Source organism: Abramis brama (assembly GCF_963993115.1).
Source record: "Abramis brama genome assembly, chromosome: 1".
Classification (NCBI taxonomy): Eukaryota; Metazoa; Chordata; class Actinopteri; order Cypriniformes; family Leuciscidae; genus Abramis; species Abramis brama.
The window spans coordinates 69,446,662-69,469,035 of NC_139963.1; the positions used below are offsets into that span (position 1 = coordinate 69,446,662).

Sequence of the window (22,374 nt, forward strand, 5' to 3'; positions counted from 1 at the left end):
GGCCTCTAGTTCATAAATGCCAGAGGAGAACTGGCCCCCGACTGAGCCTGGGTTCTCCCAAGGTTTTTTTTTCTCCATTAGGTCACCTGATGGAGTTTTAGGACACCATTAGGTCACTTGATGGAGTTTTTCGGTTCCTTGCCACTGTTGCCTTTGGCTTGCTCAGTTGGGGATATTTTGGGGATATTTAATTTTATTCTATCAATCAATAAATTCCACTAGAAACAAACTTTGTTGTATTATTTTATTTTAATACTGTGAAGCTGCTTTGATACAATCTGTATTGTGAAAAGCGCTATACAAAAAAAAAAAAAAAAAAAAGAAGAAAAGAATCCAGTGCAACATCGCCATCTTGTGACCGAACGTCAGACATGACAATAGACATATTTGTTTCACTTTTAGCGTGATCCAGTAAACCACACGGCTATGACAGAATGTTTCAGACAGACAGCTGATATTGTGGTGACAGTATATGCTTCAGTCAACCATTAATGTAGCTGTTTCTGGCTTTTCCAATAAAGCTTAATGTTGCACATACCCCTCTGCCTGCGCGTTGTCGTTCGGAGTTTCTAATCTCCGTCAATCAGCTGGCGTCAGTGTTCGGTTGATTGGGAATGACGGCGTCCAGTTTTATGAAAGAAAACAATCAGTTCTTCCGTGAAAACAATCTTTATCCAGTTCCAATACTTTTACAGGCTCAATTTTCACTCATAGAGCATAGTTCTCACTTATGTTTTGGCAATCCTTATTTTGCCATCATGCACAGGTAGGGGTGAAGTTTTTATGCAGACAGACCACAGACAACAGAGCACGGATTAGAGATCAGAGTACACGCAAACAACTGGAAACAAGATAGGAAATCAACTGGTATGTTCATCTGTTTGTACAATTTATTCCAATAAACCACAAACCTCAACTGCAATAATCTCTGTGTGTCTGCGTAAAAACTTCACCCCTACCTGTGCATGATGGCAAAGCTATGGTTAAACAAGTTAAGGATTGCCAAAACAATATGCTTATATTTAATTTCACGAAAACACAAAAACATTTTCAATATTACAATAAATACAAATTAATGAAGGCTCCCAGCAAACATTGTGACGTTTAATAACTGTTGAAAAGACGTCCGTCCGACACGTCCCGTCATGGTTGAAAAATTGTTCCAAAATGAAAGTTGAACCGACGTCTTTGACGTCATCTGGCCGTGAATTCCACGTCTTTTCTGGCCGTGAATTCCACGTCTTTTCTGCGCGTCCCTGGACGTCTAAATGGGTTTATTTTTTTTTTAGTTCTTCTGGATGTTTATAAGATGTGTTGCTGCCAAATGTATGTGTATAGCCTATATAATCCTGCATATAAACTAATCACACCCATATTGTGTAACATCGTGAAAGGCAATCATTTAGGCTATTTTTACACTTTCTGAACTTGACAAAGGTTATAAAAAGATCCAAAATCGGTCCGGTCAGACCTGGACGTCTATAAAACCATTTAATCACGTGTACATCAACACATTATTTGTGGACTAAACTAAAGCAAAAAAGAGTGTTATAATTTAGCACAACATTTTATTGCGAATATTACATTTGAAATGTCTTCCAGTTGTTAAACAGCTACTATTCAAAAAAGATAATAGAAATAGTACAATGTGAATGTCACATGTCTGTCCTGTCTTGTGCTGCACATGGGTGTTTTGTTATTTTGGGCCATGTGCTCGTGTCTATTGTCTAGCCCCTCCCATCTTGTTATCTGATTATTGGTTAATTTGTCCCACCTGTCTGTCTCGTTACCCTCCTTTGTTTGTTCCCCTATTTAGCCTCCTTGTGTTTGTAGTCTGGTGCTGCCCAGCAAGCAATAGCCGTCATTTCAACGTCTGGGTTAAATATAGACCCGATATAGTCCGGCTATGTGTAACCCACTTTTAGCCCAAATAACATTTAATCTGGATAAATGTATTTTTTCCAAAATAACTTGTGAGATGTATGATATTCCATCATGTAAGCAAAGTTAACTGTGATTACAAGTTGTTTGGTTTGCTTTATTTTACATGTTATATGTGTAGGCTGTGCGTAGCCGATTTAGCTCGTATTCAGACCCGGCTATTGTAGCCCACTTTTAGTCAAAACTGATTAATTGTAGTTTTTTTGCCAGGCAGTGCATGAAATGGTTGATATTTCATCACGTTCGCATTGGTAATGATATCTACAAGGTTCAATGTGTCATTTCACGACGTGGTCGATCTGTAGTCACTATTTAGCTCCGAATTGGACGGGCTATATGCGGTCTGCTTTAGCCCACCTGGCGAAATCAAAGCAATCTGGGCTACGGACGGCTTGGCTATAGCCCTGATTCAGACCAGCGAGCTAGTATAAGAATATTAGTCTTAAAAATGTTTTCGCTCACACAGCTTAATGTTTGCTGTCACACATAAACATAGGCTATAACATATACACAATCTACGATATGACTGTCTATCATTTCAAATTAAATCAAATGCAATGGCATTTCTCAACCGCTAGATGGCACAATCGAAACACCACTGAGACATGACTACTGGAACTACTGGCATTGCGCGACTAGATCACTTTAGCCAGATCTCGCGATACACATTTCCTCCATTTTCAATTTTATTTTACACGAGGCTGCTGTCGGAGAGCAACGGGCGAGCAACACTCTGAAAACCTTCAAATTTCTACTTCGATCTTGTAACCCAGCAAGCAATTTTGCGTCTAATAGACGTCTAATAGACGTCTAAACATAGCCTAGACGTCTAGGCTAAAATCAGGCTAATTTTGGGCTGTCAGTGAAAATCTAATAGACGTCTAACCATGGCCCAAGAATAGACGTCAAACCATAGCCCAAGAACAGACGTCTAACCATAGCCCAAGAATAGACGTCTAACCATAGCCCAAGAATAGACGTCTAACCATAGCCCAAGAACTAGTCATTAATTAGACGGCTATTAAACGACTACATATATACGTCTAATAGACAGTCAATATGGGTCTAGGCTAAAACAAGGCTGAATTTGGGCTGTCAGTGAAAATCTAATAGACGTCTAACCATAGCCCAAGAATAGACGTCTAACCATAGCCCAAGAACTAGTCATTAATTAGACGGCTATTAAACGACTACATATATACGTCTAATAGACAGGCAATATGGGTCTAGGCTAAACCAAGGCTGAATTTGGGCTTTCAGTGAAAATCTAATAGACGTCTAACCATAGCCCAAGAATAGACATCAATTACACTACATATACATGTAATAGACAACAAAATGAGGCATAAGGATTTTCACTCAAATATAACAGGTTCTCATAAAGGAAAATCCATCCAAACTAATTGAATATAAAGGATTTATTTAGAACAATTATATTAACAACTTAGACAACATTCAAACATAAAAATTAACATAAAATATTGGAAAATTTGTAAAACGACTTAAGATACTAAAATTTTTAAGAATTAATTGTTAGCTTTATATTCATAACCACCACCCCCTGCTCTCCCTGGTGCTTGTTTAAAATGACCAGAAATTAAATTTTTTATTTCCCATTCAGTCGCCGAAGGAAAGTTGGTCATCACTGTGTCTGTCAAATAAGAAAAAGAAAAATATTATTGCTCAAGAAAAGCATTGTTGACAATCATTTTTAACTAATTACAGTCATTCACTTTTGCTAGGATGCACACTAGAGCTGGCCAATATAGAGTTAACGGAATATAGATTGAGACTATATAATTTATATCAATATTATTAATAAATTAATATCAATAATTGAATTTTTTTGCCTGCATAATGGTGATGCACTAATTATATATATATATATATATATATTTATTTTAGAGGTGTAACGATACACGTATTGAACGATTCTGTACGAGGCTTTTGGTTCGATTTCAGTATGGATTTTTAAACAGAACGGTTCATTAGACAATTTTTCCTGCTAACCAAAATTTTTTAATTACAAATGTAGGCACGTCAAAAAGCCTGCTCTTAATGTAAGAGAAATCATAACAAATCGTGACAACAATCGTGCTCTTTCAGGTAGTGACCATATAGACCTGCATTATATGACTGACTGACTGACTGACAAGAACAGTTTGACCTAAAATATCAAAATTAAAACTACTGCGGAAACAAAGACACCTACATCTTGGATGCCCTTAAGGTAAGCTAAAACATACCAAAATTTAATTTCAAAGCAAACTATCCCTATAAATCATTCTTTATCACTTACTCATATAACTCTAATGAACATAAAAAGATACTTATAGGGGTAGTTCACTTAAAAAAAAAAAAAATCATGTAATCATTTACTCACTTTCACTTGGTTCCAAACCTGTATGGCTTTCTTCTGTTGAACACACACAAAAAATATATATTATGAAGAATGTTGGTAACAAGACATTTAATGATAGTCAGTGACAAGTGTTCTGTATATTCAATTGCTGTACTTTGTTGACTGATTGCTGGATAATTTGCGATAGTGTCTTTAAAGTGGATTACATCACTCCAGTTCTGATGTTTTTACACTGGCTATCTGTCTGTCAAAGAATTCATATCAAAATACTACAGTTAGTTATTAAATTAACATTTTAAGGCCAAAGTAAATTTCTAATCTTCTGATGCATTATGAACCATCCAGAGCAGACCTCTCAGGTCATCTGGGACAGTAGCCACTAGCCAGCTACTTTTATATCCCCAAAGTCAAAACAAAAACATGGAGAAGCAGCATTCAGTTTTTATGCACCATATATCTGAAACAAATTCACTGAAAACTGAATGTATGCTGCATATTTGAATTATTTTAAATCAAGTTTAAAGACTTTACTGTTTGCCACTACCTTTTATTAATTGGAAAGGAACAAATATTTTTTTATAATTTCTTTTCATGAATGCATATGTTGCTGTTAAGTTTTATGTAAAGTACTTTGAAAATTTGCATTAAATCAAAAACTATTATTACTTACTCTAATCTAATAAAAAAACAAAAATATATTAGTATCTTTAATAATAAAATGATAAGTTTCATAGTTTCATGAAACTTCTCATTTTAAAAATAAAATAAGTTTCATAGTTTCATGCTTACCACCTTGAATTTAGATACATTTTAGATTAAGGGCACAGTTGCAATAACACGTGCAGGTAACGTTAACTTGTTGGAGAAAAATAGTAGGCTTACTCTGCAATGGTAATGTTAAAATGTCACGGTCTACACATTATAACAACTAACTATTTTAAACAATAAACATAACAAAAATAACACGCATACTTACAAGATCGAAGTAGAAATTTGAAGGCTTTCAGAGTGTCGCTCGCCCGTTGCTCTCCGACAGCGGCCTCGTGTAAAATAAAATTGAAAATGGAGGAAATGTGTATCGCGAGATCTGGCTAAAGTGATCTAGTCACGCAATGCCAGTAGTCCCAGTAGTGGTGTCTCAGTAGTGTTTCGATTGTGCCATCTAGCGGTTGAGAAATGCCATTGCATTTGATTTAATTTGAAATGATAGACAGCCATATCGTAGATTATGTATAAATGTTATGTTTATGTGTGACAGCAAACATTAAGCTGTGTGAGCGAAAACATTTTTAAGACTAATATTCTTATACTATATCGCTGGTCTGAATCAGGGCTATAGCCAAGCCGTACGTAGACTAGATTGCCTTCATTTCGCCAGGTGGGCTAAAGCAGACCGCATATAGCCCGTCCAATTCAGAGCTAAATCGTGACTACAGATCGACCATGTCTTGAAATGACACATTGAACCTTGTAGATATCATTACCAATGCGAACATGATGCAATATCAACCATCTCATGCACTGCCTGGCAAAAAACTACAATTAATCAGTTTTGACTAAAAGTGGGCTACAATAGCCGGGTCTGAATATGAGCTAAATCGTGGCTACGCATAGCCTACACATATAACATGTAAAATAAAGCAAACCAAACAACTTGTAATCACAGTAGACTTTGCTTACATGATGGAATATCATACATCTCACAAGTTATTTTGGAAAAAAATACATTTATCCAGATTAAATATTATTTGGGCTAAAAGTGGGTTACGCATAGCCGGGTCTGAATACGAGCTAAATCGTGGCTACGCACAGCCTACACATATAACATGTAAAATAAAGCAAACCAAACAACTTGTAATCACAGTAGACTTTGCTTACATGATGGAATATCATACATCTCACAAGTTATTTTGGAAAGAAATACATTTATCCAGATTAAATGTTATTTGGGCTAAAAGTGGGTTACACATAGCCGGACTATATCGGGTCTATATTTAACCCAGACGTTGAAAAGACGGCTATTGCTTGCTGGGAAGTATGCGTGTTATTTTTGTTATGTTCATTGTTTAAATTAGTTAGTTGTTATAATGTGTAGAAACCGTGACATGTTAACATTACCATTACAGAGTAATATTTTTCTCCAACAAGTTAACGTTGTTAACGTTGCACATGTTATTGCAACCATTGCAACTGTGTACCCATATCTAAATTCAAGCTGGTAAGCATGAAACTATGAATATTATCATTACTATTTTTTATTATTATTAAAGATACCAATATATTTTTGTTTTTAGATTAGAGTTTGATTTAATGCAAATTTTTTAAAGTACTTTACATAAAACTTAACAGCAACATAGTGCAACATGAAAAGAAATTATAAAAAAATATTTTTTTCCTTTCCATTTAATAAAAGGTAGTGGCAAACAGTAAAGTCTTTAAAACTTGATTTAAAATAATTAAAATATGCAGCATACATTCAGTTTTCAGTGAATTTGTTTCAGATATGGTGCATAAAAACTGAATGCTGCTTCTCCATGTTTTGTTTTGACTTTTTTTTTATTTTGACTTATAAATTTGATATAAAAGTAGCTGGCTACTGTCCCAGATGACCTGAGAGGTCTGCTCTGGCTGGTTCATAATGCATCAGAAGATTATAAATTTACTTTGGCCTTAAAATGTTAATTAATTTAATAACCAGCTGTAGTATTTTGATATAAATTCTTTGACAGACAGATAGCCAGTGTAAAAACCTCAGAACTGGAGTGATGTAATCCACTTTATTTGATTTAAAGACACTGTTTATTGCAAATTATCCAGCAATCAGTCAACAAAGTACAGCAATTGAATATACAGAACACTTGTCACTGACTACCATTAAATGTCTTGTTACCAACATTCTTCAAAATATATATTTTTTGTGTGTGTTCAACAGAAGAAAGCCATACAGGTTTGGAACCAAGTGAAAGTGAGTAAATGCTTACATGATTTTTTTTAAGTGAACTAGTATCTTTTTATGTTCATCAGAGTTATATGAGTAAGTGATAAAGAATGATTTATAGGGATAGTTCACTTTGAAATTAAATTTTGGCATGTTTTAGCTTACCTTAAGGGAATCCAAGATGTAGGTATGTTTGTTTCTGAAGTAGTTTCAATTTTGATATTTTTAAGTCAAACTGTTCTTGTCAGTCAGTCAGTCAGTCATGCAATGCAGGTCTATGGTCAGTCACTACCTGAAAGAGCACGATTGTTGACACAATTTGTTATGATTTCTCTTACTAGTATTGAGCGCGCTTTTTGACGTGCCTACATTTGTAATTAAAAAATTTTGGTCAGCAGTAAAAATTGTCTAACGAACAGTTCTGTTTAAAAATCCGTACTGAAATCGAACCGAAAGCCTCGTACAGAATGGTTCAATACGTGTATTGTTACACCCCTAAAATATATGTATGTGTATATATATACTGTATATGTGTGTGTGTATATATATATATATATATATATATATATATATATATATATATATATATATATTAGTGCATCACCATTATGCAGGCAAAAATGTTCAATTATTGATATTAATTTATTAATAATATTGATATAAATTATTGTCTATATTGATATAAATTATATAGTCTCAATCTATATTCCGTTAACTATATTTGCCAGCTCTAGTGTGCATCCTACAAAAGTGAATGACTGTAATTAGTTAAAAATGATTGTCAACAATGCTTTTCTTGAGCAATAATTTTTTTCTTTTTCTCATTTGGCAGGCGCAGTGATGACCAATTTTCCTTCGGCGACTGAATGGGAAATAAAAAATGCAATTTCTGGTCATTTTAAACAAGCACCAGGGAGAGCAGGGGGTGGTGGTTATGGATATAAAGCTAACAATTCTTAAAAATTTTAGTATCTTAAGTTGTTTTACATATTTTCCAATATTTTATTTGATCATTTTTATGTTTGAATGTTGTCCAAGTTGTTAATATAATTGTTTTGAAATAAATCCCTTTATAATCAATTAGTTTGGATGGATTTTCATTTATGAGAACCTGTTATATTTGAGTGAAAAGAATCCTTATGCCTCATTTTGTTGTCTATTACATGTATATGTAGTGTAATTGATGACTAGTCTATTCTTGGGCTATGGTTAGACGTCTATTAGATTTTCACTGACAGCACAAAATCAGCCTTGTTTTAGCCTAGACCCATATTAGACGTATATATGTAGTCGTTTAATCGCTGTCTAATTGATGACTAGTCTATTCTTGGGCTATGGTTAGACGTCTATTAGACGTATAAATATAGTCATTCGATAGCTGTCTAATTGTCTATTCTTGGGCTATGGTTAGACGTCTATTAGACGTATAAATATAGTCATTCGATAGCTGTCTAATTGTCTATTTTTGGGCTATGGTTAGACGTCTATTAGACGTATATGTAGTCATTCGATAGCTGTCTAATTGTCTATTTTTGGGCTATGGTTAGACGTCTATTAGACGTATATATGTAGTCATTCAATAGCTGTCTATTCTTGGGCTATGTTTAGACGTCTATTAGATTTTCACTGACAGCCCAAAATTAGCCTCGTTTTAGCCTAGACGTCTGGGCTGTGTTTTGACGGCTATTAGACGTCTATTAGACGCAAAATTGCTTGCTGGGTGGTTCGTTGTCCGTGTTTCTTGTTTCCTGGAGTTCCTGAGTTTTTGTGTTTGTACCGTACCTGCATGTCCTAATAAACTAACCATTTGTATCCTCGACTCTCGTTTACCATTCCGTGACAGAGGTAAATTCTGTGGTAATGGCATTTTCTCTAACAGTTTCACATTAAGGTTAAACAGACATTAATGAAACCAGAATATAACAAAAGTACAGGAACAGTCAACGCATTCAATTTTTAGAGTCTTTCTATAATATGCCATCATTGAAGTCAGAGCTGTGGCAGACTGTTGGCCACTGGCAGTGCTAAGTTTCAGTTACTAACAGTCGTGCATTACTGTTAAACAGCCATAAAAAAAAGTTTTAAGAGTCTATGAAGTTTGTTTATGGCTTTATGGTTTTTGTTTTGTTTATGGCTCATTTTCTAAATCCACCACCCTCATCTGTTCCTGGAGCGTTCTTCAGGTGTTCCTCCGCTGCTGCATCAATGTCTGAGTCTGGAGCATTTGGGCTCCACCTCATCACAGCATCTGAGGAAAGAGAATATGGTTTAAAAAAAAGAAAAAGGCAAATTTTTAGGTAAATGACATACTTTTTTTGAAAATGTCGATAGATAACCATGTTATTTTGCTGCATAATAATCTTATGCCAATAAAAGATGTTCTGCATTAAACAGGGTGTGTAACTGTAAAAGTGAAAAGGACATTTCTGATAAAGACAGGTGGTCTTTTAAAGAATGTCCCCTGAATAGATAAAAGTTAACAATAAAAATTACATTAATATTAGACAAGGAACAAGAGATTTTTTTTTTTTTTTTGAATGTCATAAGGCCAAAATTACCTTGCATTACATCGTACAAAGCGATCGTGTAGCGTTGAATGACTTCTTTTCAATTTGGCCACCACTCCTCATATTGAAAATCGCCATTAAGGCATTTGACATGATTCTGTGAAAGAAATTACACAGGATTACTTCACCTCAAAAAAAAAAAAAAAAAAAAAAAAAACAATTTAGGGGAGACTGAATTGACAACGAGCGAAAACAATGGTATCAATACTTGGTTAAACACTTGTACTTCTAACAAAGGTTGACAACAAACTCCAAATAAGCCAGTGTTTTAAACACACCATATATAGTTAGTTAAATTTTATTTCTGTGTCATGCCAAACATTTGGCCCATCCCACATGGGATTACAAGACACTACAAACTTATTTAGCAAACATCTTCCGGTTGCATATACAAATCATTCGGAGAAATACATGAATACAAATATATACATGCACATATACACACACACACAGCACATACAAACAAATCCTCGTCTACAGATCATCTCGATAAAGAGCTTTTTTCCTCTTCTCCCAGGCTTTCTCAAGATAATTGGCTAATTTATATGTTTCACATGTGAACAGCCAGCTCAGTCTTTGAGCATCATCCATATTTACCAAATCAATCTCTGATTTTATCCTACAAAACAAAACAAAAAATCGCGCTGTTCACAATAATTAGAAATATATAATATTTCTTACTTTCACTTTCAGTTGACATAAAGCGCTCCTTGAGGGTCTGGTGCCAGCTATTTCAAAATGTAATAAGATTTGTAAAATGTAAATTCAATTTTGGATAGGACAACCCCATGGCTGGAGAAGACCATTAACACACATACCCTCACTTCTGCACTCTCTCCCGAATGCAGCGGTCAAGAGGCAAGACAACATTAGGAAATTCTGTTAATGAAAACAAAACACACACAGACTTAAATAAGAGGGTAGTTAAATGAAGATAGTAAACAATATTGTTTTATTTTAACTACTTTGTGGATGTAGCAAAGATTTAGACTTCTTGTAATCCAATTGGATATAGTCAACTATTGTAGCCATATAGAAATCATTTACAATGACTAAATCCAATAAACACGAAAGAAACAAGAAACAAATGCAATGTCTCTTCGGTTCTGCAAGATGGCCTGGAGAAGGATTCCCGAACTCTACGTCTGACAGATGGCTGTTCGTTATATGACCCTGATAGAAAAATTGCAACTTAATGTAATTTCGTCAAGTACAACAAACAAAATCACGTTTTAAAAATTTCACTGAAGTGATTACAACATTGGTAATCTTAGAGTATGGTTAAAGAGCAACTTTGTAACAGAGCAAACCTGAGCCATTAACTGCCTTAATATAGAGAGCACATTAAACTGCCCTCCAAGTGACAATAATAAACTCACAATACATTCCAAATATGATCAAAAACTGAAGATTCGTTCTTTGCATACAGACAGGATTTATATTCATTATGCAAAAAGGCACGGCCATAAAGCATTACTTAAGTATTTAAAGCTGAGGCCATAGGTGAGGAATCAGGTAAAGTTAGTCTCCTTCCTGATACTTGCCTATTTTCATAGTGCATTACCTCACCTGCACAAATAGTTGATTTTATGGTAGTGTAAGATATAAACACAGTAAACCACAGTAAATCACAGAAACGTTTTGGGATAGGTTAACATTTATGCAAAACACCTCCTGACTCATGAAATATCCGAAATGGTCCAAACTAATAAACGGTCCGTAAGCACAAACGAGTAGCGCAGTTTCTTTCCACTTTCTTTTTTTTTTTTTTTTATCATTCGCTTCACCGCCAGAAAAAAATTAGCCTGGTTCTACCAGACTCTCGCACATTTAATTTGTACAAAGAGTCTGGCCCCTCTCCATTGACAAGCGTTAACTTCATTGAAGGCGGGTACTCTGTTGAAGCTAGGGATGGCTGACGCGAAACAGTCGTTCCGAAGCTTTGCGAGATCCCGAAGCGCAGATGTTTCGAAACACTGATCCAAAGCGTGATTCAAAACACCCATGTCACGTGACTATGGCCAAACGAAGCCTCGAAGTGTTTCACTATAGGCTTGTTCGACTTCATGCAGCTCTGCGCAGACCGATCGGCGGCTGACTTGAAGCAGTGCATGCCGGTTAGAAATTTTGTCCGACTTGATACAGCGCCGGCGCCACGTGACTGTGACGTATGCCATCAAAGTACCGCGAGAGCGATTCGACAGTAGCCGGAGAACTCAGCCAGCGCAGCTTCTCTTTTTTTTAATTTATTTATTTATATTTATTATTAATTTATTGTCAGTATTTGCAGTTACAAACAACACTTACAAGTACACATACACATACACACAACTACATAATACATACATAAATAAAACATATCCCAGGGAATCTGCAAAGTCCAGGAAGGCTAGTCAACAAGTAGTCCTCACTCGGAGGGCTTCCTCACTCGGAGGATGAGGACGTTTTGGTCAAGGTGAACCACCAGTTGTGTGAGGGACTGCACTGTGACCCGGTGCCAAAGCTGGTGGCCGCAGAGCGCGTGGGGGCGAGAGGAGGACGGCAGCCTACGCTTGTGAAAGTGGAGCTAGAGACGGTTCGGGATAAAGTTGCGGTGCTTCGGAGGAAGTTTAAACTCAAAGACAGTGATACATATGGAAGAGTATTTATATCGTCTGCAAAATCACACGCGGAGCGGCTGATGGAGATTAATCTAAGGACCCTTCTTCGAGAGATCCCTGCTGCAAAGGATTACTACGTGGCCGGTAATGGGCGACTGGTTAAGCGCGTTGGTCCAGAGGATACTGCAGGAAGAGGCCCTCGGTTTGACGAGACCATGCCCAGTCTGTAAGTGCTGACTGTGTTGTCTTGGTTCATTGGAATGTTAATGGATGGACGCTAAATAACTGTAAACTTAGAGCGCATCTGCTGTTGTCTCTTGAGCCAGACATTATTTCTCTAAATGAAACTCATTTATCTATACTTACCCCCGAACTCAGTGGATTTACTTGGATTGGACATAACAGGGTGGCACACAAAAAAGCAGTAAAAGCCTCTGGAGGTGTGGGTATTTTTGTTAAAACCGCCTTTCTGAACTATTACATTATAAAATCCATTGATAAGACATTTGATGGAATTTTGTGTTTGCGCTTTAAAGGTGCATTAAGCAAGTCTCTGAGTTTTTGCAGAACTATGCCCCCTCTGGCGGCAAGCGAAACTGCAACCAGAGGTGTGCACGCTCACGGACAAAAGTTTTCTTTTTTTTATCTTACGTGGAGTTTGCGTTGGTGTTTGAAATGAACTATAAGCAGATCTCTTACAATCCATCTTCTACGGAGAATGCCGGCGAATACACAAACCTGCCAGGCATAGCTATGTGAGCGTGCCGTGAACGCGCATGACGTCACGCCCAGTCTAAAATTCCGGCCCAAATCCCTCTTATTTATTTTACTTTACAGGATTATAAAGGCAATCTCAGTGATCAGAGAAGGGCTCATTCAGCCCATCAGGCAATTGTTTAAGCATGTATGGGTTAGAAAACGGGTATTTTTAACATGAAAAGTTGCTTAATGCACCTTTAAGCATATTGTTTCTCAGTATTCCTTCATGGTAATTTCATGTTATTTATCTCCAGAAACCTCACCATGGGGTCGTAATGCGGATCTTTTTTTTGCTCATTTGCTGTCATTAATATATGCTGCTGATTTCGATGCTATTTATATATGTGGGGATTTAAATAGTCGCATTGCGCACCTTAGAGATTATGTTGATGAAGACGACATCCCCCCCAGAGTCGTCTTGGATGCAGGCCTAAATAAACACGGAGAAAGTTTCATTGATTTTCTCAGAGATTCTAAATGTTGTGTTCTGAGCGGAAGGGTTAATCCTGAAAATGATGGCTTCACCTCTGTGTCAGTCAAGGGGAGGGCTGTGGTGGATTATTTAGTGATCCCACTTGTGGACTTAAAAACATGCTCTGAATTTAGTGTTTTTACCCCTCATGACCTGGTGGACAAAAATGGGCTACAGGGGATAGATATGATAGATGATTGATGTAGGCTTCCTGATCATTCTGTGCTTTATCTGCGTTTTCAAACAAAGCAGATTCTGTGTGTTGGGAATGATATCGAGTTTGGTCTACAAACTAAAAGATTGATAAGAAAGTTGCATGATCATTTTCTTGATTCTGACGTTTGTGATAATGCTCTAAGTGTCATAAGAGAGGAATTACAACTTGGAGAAAAAACACAGGATAATATGAATTATTGTTATGAACGTCTCTGTATGGTATTAAATAAGGAAATTAGCAAATACGGACCCAAAAGTGAAATGTATAGTAGAACAGTATAAAATCAAACAGCCATACTGGAATAATGAACTGCAGAGTGTGTGGCAAAGTCTTCGTATGGCTGAGAAAAAATACTTGAAATGTAAAGATCCCTCCTCAAGGCAGGAGTTATACAGAGCTTTTAGAAGTGGTCAATCTGAATTTGATAAAAAGCTCAGAGCTTACAAAAGGAGTTGGGGGAATGTTCTTCAGCTGAAACAGTTTCATAATAGTAATTCTAAATACTTCTGGCAAGAAATAAATAAGAAAAAAACTATCCCACTTGAAATTATCACAGAGAGTGGAGAATCTGTCTTTCAAACTGATCAGGTGTTGGAAAGATGGGAGGCAGATTATAGCAACTTGTTTGCTAGTAGCTGCTCCTATCAGTTTGATGACCAGTTTTTTATAAATACCTGTAAGGCTAAGGCAGTTCTCGAAGGGAATAATGTTAGTCCACCACTGCTTTCAACAAATGACTTGTTAAATAGTAACATTACAGTGGTGGAGGTACAGAAGGTAATTGAAAAAAATAAATTACAAAAAGCTGTGGGAGAAGATGAACTGACAAATGAAGTTCTTAAATGTCCCAAGCTCTTGAATAATCTGCACTGTGTTTGTTTACAAATTGTTTTTGTAGTGGTGTCATTCCATCAGGGTGGTATAAATCAGTCATCAAGCCAATCCCCAAGTCTTGTCAGGCCGACCCCAGAATACCTCTAAATTACAGAGGCATAAGTTTGAGTACAGTTTATAAAGTTTATTCTGCCATTTTGAACAATCGGCTTTGCGAGTATATTGAAGAGAATCAAATAATGGTTGATGAGCAGAATCGATTCAGGAAAAAAAGGGCATGTATTGACCACATTTATGTCCTACCATCCGTGGTGAGAGCACGGCTACAGGAGGGAAAAAATACATTTGTTTGTTTTGTTGATTTAAAAAAAGCGTTTGATTGGATAAACAGAGACCTCCTGGAGTATAAATGAATTAATTATGGGATTAATGGTAAATTTTATAAATCAATTAAAGCCCTGTATAAGGCACCAGTAGCTTGTGTTCAGGTGAATGATTTAAGGACTGGTTGGTTTCCTACTCCGTTTGGGGTACGTTCTCTCCCCAACGTTATTTGCTCTTTATGTTAATGATTTGGCACAAGAAATCTGTGTCAAATCTGGGAATAACTATTGAAGACCTTAATCTTAGTATTCTTTTATACGCTGACGATATTGTGTTGACTGCAGAAAAAGAAATTGAGTTGCAAAAAATGTTGAATATTATGAATGATTGGTGTACCAAATGGAGACTTACTATTAATTTAGAGAAAACACAAATTGTGCATTTCAGAAAGCCATCTACCTGCCAAAGTGATTATGCATTTTATTTTGGTCAATCATTGTTGAGCTATTCTGCAACATATAAGTACCTTGGCTTTGTTTTTCAAGAAAATATGAGGTTTTCTCGGTGTTCATAGGTTCGCCCCTAAGGTAGCTGTAGAGGGAGACATGGGTTGGGAGCCTTGTGTGGTGAGGCAAAGGGTTGAAGTGATTAAATTGTGGAATCGTTTGGTGAGCCTACCTGACTATAGACTTACCAGGAAAGTCTTTAACTGGGATAAAGTCAATGGGCACCCCTGGACTAAAGATGTTCATGAGATCTCATATAAAGTAAACTCTCAAATTTTGTTTCAGAATAATTTACAATTTAAAATACCTATTATAAAATAAACATTATTTGATATTCATAAAAAGCAGTGGGAGTTAGAAGTGTTAAATAAACCTAAACTGAGAATTTATGTGCAGTTCAAGGTCTGCTTTTCCACAGAGCCCTATGTGAATTGTAATATGAAAAGGAGACAGAGATCCCTGTGTGCACAGCTCAGAGCAGGAGTGCTGCCTTTGGAGGTGGAAGTGGGTCGGTATAAAGGGGTTCCTGAGGAAGACCAGCTTTGTGCTGTCTGTGATTTGAGTTTGGTTGAGGATGAATTTAATTTTATGTTTTACTGTCTTTTGTATAATGATTTGAGAAATGTTTTGTTTGAAAAGATTCAATGTAAGAATCCTGATTTATTTTGGTTATCTGAAGGGGATATGTTGGGCTGGTTGTTTAGTAATGACTGGTTTAGTGTGGCAACATTTGTGGAGAAAGCTTGGACTTTAAGGCAAAGAACGCTCTATCCCAAGATGTAATGATATTGTCTATAATGCTATAAGGTCCGCTTTTCATTTGAAATGTCAGTGTCTTATAAGCCCATGTGGGCTGGGCACAAATTCTGTGCATGACACTCAAATAAAATAAAATGAATGAGTCCAATTCATAGCATCACTTACAGTTATAAGAGGTCCAATATCATTCAGTCACGTGACGTCACAAGTGTTGAATATGTCTGCACAGACTTCAGAGCTTTACAGTTCTTTGAATATTTTATGGAGTCCAAATATTCATTTATTTCACTTTCAAATACAGGAAAAAAAGGTTTAGAGCCCCTGAACTTACATTTATGGATGTGATATTTAGCGAGTAGAAATAAAAGATTAATAATGAAATATTTTCCTTCCTTGTCCGTCTTGAGGTCGACCACACCAAAGAAAACATCCTTAAAACAAAATGAGAAATCCGTAACGAGATAAGTTTGGATAAATTCAAGAACATCTGACCAGAATATTTCCGTATAGGAACATTTCCAAAATAAATGGGAAATATCTTCATCTGACCTTTTACAGAAAGAGCATTCAGATTCAATATCTGGTTTATACCGCTTAAGCACACGCTTTGCTGGGTAGAATCTGTGAATTAATTTAAACGTAACTTCTCTCACTTTATTAGTAAGCATATATTTGAAAGGCAAAGACCAAACGTTTTTCCAAGGGACATTCTCTATTAAATTGTTCCAATATGGGATTATATAAGGAATTGTAAAAATATCTTTTTGGTATGAAGTCCTAATTGTTTTATTTTTAGAAAAGCATAAACTCCCCACAGCAGTATCAGATAAATTTTTTATTTTTTTTTGGAGGAATTGCATCAAAGACAATTGCATATTCCTTAACCGAAACAGGAATTTGAAATTTCCGCAAAAAATCTGAATAACTGTACAGTCTGCCATTTGTGTCATAGAGTTGGCCAACAAGTAAAGTATTATTTCTGTACCAGTTTTCAAAAAATAAAGATTTATTTTTGTAGAGAATGTCCTTATTGTTCCAAATGTAATATCGATGAGGTGAGAAGTTATGTTTAAATAAGAGAGACCAAGCCAAAAGCATGTGTTTATGAAAATTGGACAGTTTGATTGGGATTTTGCTAATATTATAATTGCATAATAACAGAAAATTCAAGCCACCGATTTTAGAGAAAATATAGTTTGGAATAAAATTCCATAGTGATGTTGGATTATTAATGAATTATTGTCTGAGCCAGTTGATCTTGAAGGTATTGCTTAAAGTTGTGAAGTCCAAAAAATTTAAGCCCCCACACTGATTTGTATTCATTATCACAGACTTTTTGACATAATGAGTTTTGTTTTTCCACACAAAATGTGAAAGGTGCTATTGACATGAAATTTTCACCAGATGTTGATAACAACTCAAGGAATCAGTACATACAAAGAAACCAAAACAAATAAGATCAGAAATTAAGTTATGTGTAATAATGTGAAATGACACAGGGAAAAAGTATTGAACACATGAAGAAAGGGAGGTGCAAAAAGGCATGGAAAGCCAAGACAACAGCTTATTTGTTTTGGTTTCTTTGTATGTACTGATTCCTTGGGTTGTTATCAACATCTGGTGAAAATTTCATGTCAATAACACCTTTGGAAATATATTTAGTGAGAAAAATGGTGACGTGTTCAATACTTATTTCCTCCGCTGTATATTGAACTACACGTAGCTAAAAGTCAAAATAACAATTATATATGCAACCCCAGAGAACTGTGGACATGTACAAATGTATCTGAATGCATTTTTAGGAAATGTTCTGTGTTACATATTTTTACCGATTTATGCCGTCCTACCGCGACTATTTTTGGCCAGGGACACGACGTTGCCGTCGGACCGATGTTTGCTGGGCTTTTTCCAAGGCTCATCAAAATTGTGGCTTGACTTGATACACAGTCTAATGGTCTAATTCTAACAAAATCCAAATTTTAAATATCCTTTGCTGTAGCAATTGTATGGGCCTTATGCGTACACTTCCTATTTGAGCCAGTGCAGATGGATGATGAATGAGCAAAGTTATTTCAGAGCAAGATCGCCCCGAGTGTAAAGCCAAACGTGATTGGTTGTAGCAAGAACGTGCTACGATTGGCCAGCTCAATGTGGCCGTTATCTGATTGGCTTGAGTAAACGGTGGGTGGAGTCCACTTTGTGGATTTCTCTGCACAAGGACGCTAGAAGTGTTTCAAAATCCACAAATGCGTGAGGGGATTCACAAATGCACAAGAAGAGATTCACAAATGTATGCAGCGATTTACAAATGCACAGAAAGCAGTTCACAAATAAATGCCAGGCAGAGTTGTGTTTGTAAAATAATAAAACATTTGTAAAAAAAATTATTTGCAAATCTCATTTCATTTATTTGTGAATTTGATATATTTTTTTGTGAATATATATATATATATATATATATATATATATATATATATATATATATATATATATATATAGGCCTAAAGCAAATATTCTAACACCATAATCCTCCTCTGCTTATTCTGACTATTTTGGGCTTCACTTGAAAAAGTTCCTTTCACCTTTAGTAACTGGAGTCACTTCAGTTCTATAATAATAATACTAATGGAAGGCTACTAGTGAAGCTGAATCTGCGTGGCCCTGATTGGCTGCGGGGGTGTCCCTTACGCGCGTGCGTTGGAGGCCGATGACGTCACCGCTCGCTCGCTCGAGCCGTCTCTTCCATCATTGAGAGTTTCAGCGACGAGTCTTCTGAGCAGTTCACGGTATTTGTCATATTTACTCAACCATCACACACACTTTATACAGTTTGATTAAGCGATTAATTAATCATTTCTGTATTGTTTTCATCGATCACAGGGATACTTGTGCGTCTTTTCTGGCGTCTTCCTTCTGAAATAAACATTTAGTGCAGCAGCAGCGAGCATGAGGAGAATATGTTGAGTTCATTCAGACTGATTGTTTCCTCAAGTCAAAAGTCAAAGTTTAAGATCTGTGAGGGAAATTAATGTGAATCGATCTCAAGTGTCATACTGGAACAGAGACTGCTAAATGCTTTACATTGAGCCTAAGATGAGCCACGCGAGACATATAAAATGTTTTTTTTTTTTTTTTTTTTTTTTTTTAAATGAACGAACAACTTACTAACTATAGTGATCAGTGTATAAGATCAAACTTAATGTGGACATATTGCTGCTCTAATTATTTCTCTGTAGTGGTTGATGAAGATGAGTGTCATAGTGATTGTTTTTGTGTTATTGATGTTTTATCCATGTCATATTGTGAGAAATTACAATATTTTCTTTCAATATAGCCTAGCAGTTTTACAGGCTTTTGTCATTTATGCTGACTCAAATAATGTGTTTCTAACAGCAAACACTCAGAATAAAGTGAGATGATCTGCTGATGATCCTGAATGGCTTGTTGAATGAGTGTTGATAGTCTGAGGCTCATCAATATTAACAGATCTGCTGAAAACACTCTTTATTTCATGACAATAGTTCCTGTTTTCACCTCATTTATTATGTTGATGATGTCTTCAGATCTCCTGTAAATTGACACTTAAAGCTCATTTCATTGGTGTCAGCAGGGATTTGTTGGCTATTGCTAGGGCTGCACAATATTGAAGAAAAACACAATAACTCATTAAATAATGCAACATGCGATACGATAATGCTTAAAGTGTGTAAATTAAATTAAATGATGTATTATATAGCCTACATGCGTGTTTCACATTCTTTTTGTGACAAGAAAACATCCCCACAACTTCTGAGAGTGAACATCAGTGTTTTGTCGCATAATAAGTGTTATTTTAACATCAGTGTAAACCACAGGGTTCAGGGTTTTAGGTTATCCTACATTAGGTAAGGTTTATTTAACAACAGAAACTGAATATTCAAATGTAAAAATAAAACACGGCTTAGTTTTCACTCTATGAATTTAATATATTTAGCCTACTGATTCTTATTAAAGCTACAAAAGTTATTCAGCCAAGAGTGAGAGATTTTCTCTCTTTCATTTGTTCCAGTTATTGCAAGCCGTTGCGATATTCATATCGCGACAATTGTGATATTTCGATAATTTCGATTTATTGTGCAGCCCTACTATATGCAAGTTTATTTCTGTGTTTAATTTTAACTGTTTTTCTTACCATTATTTATTTTTGGAAGAATTGAAATTATTTATATTCTTTTCTTTATTTCTAGATACCTGCATTTTAATGAAGAAGCAGAATAATGTTAGGATTAGCAATACAAATTATTAAAAATAAATAATGAATTGGCATCAGTTCCTGTATGATGAATAGATAGACAGACATAAATGCTTTGAGTAATTTATTATAAAAACAAACTCAATAATTGATATTTTTGCAGATCAGCTCCTCCCACTGTAATTACATCATCAGTGAAGCTCCGCCCACAGTAATCACATCATCAGTGAAGCTCCTCCCACTGTAATCACATCATCAGTGAAGCTCCGCCCACAGTAATTCAGCAATAAATGCTGTAAATTCCCATCAGCTTTGTTTCAGTGAAGACGAGCATCAGAGCATCAGGAAGAGCTGAAATCTGCAAAGACTGAGTTTATTAAAGAGGACAGTGAGAACATGAGCGATCCAGAACCCTGCAGAATGAAACACACTGAAGATCCTGAAGAACAAAGAGGTTGGTGTTTATTCTTCATTCATTCATGATGCTGAAGAACATTCATGTTAGAAACATTCAAGCACTTCATCACATTTAGATAAACAGTTCAACTATGAAACGGTACAGAATGTTCTGGGTTTTCTTCAACAAATGTTCAGTAAAGGGAGGTTTGAGACATTTTTATATTGACCCATTTAATCCCAAATTTTTCCCAGACACAAAAATATCCAAATCATGTGTCATTAGTATCCCTTTGAAACAATCAATCATAATTTTTTGAAATTTTCATGGAAAAGTGTGTGAAAAAGTGTGTTTTATGATCGGTCACAATTGTGACCGGTGGGATACTGTGTTGTATCAACCATTGAATTGATTTAATATAGGTCTATTTGACCTGTGCAGTGTGTTTGTGTGTGTTTTTGTGTGTGTGTGTATGTTTTTTTTTGTTTTGTGTGTTTTTGTGTGTCTGTGTGTGTGTGGAGATCAGACATCAGAGAAGACGTGACCGTGTGTGTGTGTGTGTGTGTGTGTGTGTGTGTGTGATGTGTGTGTGTGTGTGTGGAGATCAGACATCAGAGGAGACATGACTGTGTGTGTGTGTGTGTGTGTGTGTGTTTGTGTGAGTTTCTGTCTCTGTGTGTGTGTGTGTGTGTGTGTGTGTGTGTGTGTGTGTGTGTGTGTGTGTTTGTGTGAGTTTCTGTCTCTGTGTGTGTGTGTGTGTGTGTGTGTGTGTGTGTGTGTGTGTGTGTGTGGAGATCAGACATCAGAAGAGACGTGACCGTGTGTGTGTGTGTGTGTGTGTGTGTGTGTGTGTGTGTGTGTGTAAAATTAGGTAGAAAGTAAGGTAGAACAGTTAGCCTATGTGTATTAGTATGTAGATACAATGGGTTATCCCACCGGTCACTATTGTTGCCGTTGACATGTTTGTGAGTTCTATGACCACATTAACCCTCAGGGGACCATGGTTTTTTTGGGGCCTTTGAGATGTTCTGACATGCCTTGACATTTGTGCTTTTTTCAGTTATTTATAAACATGTTAATGGCAAAGGTGTAAATTCACTCTATATAGCACAAACAGGGCTACCATAATATGCGAGCAACGTGTATGTAGATGTTTGTATTTTTAAGAGAATAATGTTTATGCGTGGTTATTGGAAAAAATTAAAATGAAAGTTGCTGAATTAAGACCACAAAACACATATTAAATATGTGTCCACAAGACTTTTGACTAATGGATGTTGTCCCTTTGAGTTCTAGCTTCAAAATTATGTGAAAATAGTTTTGCTTTATCGTTCACAAAAAAAAATACATTGATTTAAATGGTGTAAAACAGGTTTTGCTTGGAAAGCCAATATGCGAGGGGGAGGAGTAGTTTACACCTTAGATTACAGTGTCCCACCCACTCTGCATAATGACTCTGCATAATTA

The 22,374-nt window shown here is 36.0% G+C and overlaps 1 protein-coding gene and 1 long non-coding RNA gene across 1 annotated transcript; both read right to left on the minus strand.

Annotated features, from left to right (window-relative positions):
* The window catches only part of LOC311094365 (uncharacterized protein), a 337,913-nt gene that overhangs the window by 221,765 nt on the left and 93,774 nt on the right, over positions 1 to 22,374 (minus strand).
* Positions 3,028 to 6,329, minus strand: LOC311066449. The gene is made up of 3 exons (XR_014603080.1): positions 5,280 to 6,329; positions 4,325 to 4,357; positions 3,028 to 3,592 (listed from the first exon to the last, which is right to left on the minus strand). It is a non-coding gene; the product is annotated as an uncharacterized lncRNA (long non-coding RNA).